Here is a 461-nt window from a genome sequence, read left to right on the forward strand (position 1 = left end):
AATACTTTATATTTTATAAATATGTCATGTTCTCGTATCTTATAAAATTTTTAAATTTATGTGTCCGAATGTTTCATGTCGTGTGATGTGCTATGTTCGTGTCAATATTTATACATTATAGGTTGTGAATATATTATTACATGTGACCCAATCAAGGAGGGACAGTGAGAAAGAACGGAGCACTTGTCTCCACCAGAAGTTTGGAAACAAATTAATAAATACAGATAGATCAATATATTTTATCTTTGCCCTATTAAAATTTATGTTTAAAAGAAAGTTTATATTATTAAATTTAACATGAATAATATTTATCTTATTATAAGTATCAAAACTAAAAACAAATAAATAAATAAACAAATTCAACATTAATAAATATTAATAATATATTTTTTAAAACTAACCAAGTAATTAATTACTAAGCTAAAACTTAATTTACTAAACATAAATAAAATTATTAGTAT

This window comes from Arachis duranensis, chromosome 3 (genome assembly GCF_000817695.3).
Source record: "Arachis duranensis cultivar V14167 chromosome 3, aradu.V14167.gnm2.J7QH, whole genome shotgun sequence".
Lineage (NCBI taxonomy): Eukaryota > Viridiplantae > Streptophyta > Magnoliopsida > Fabales > Fabaceae > Arachis > Arachis duranensis.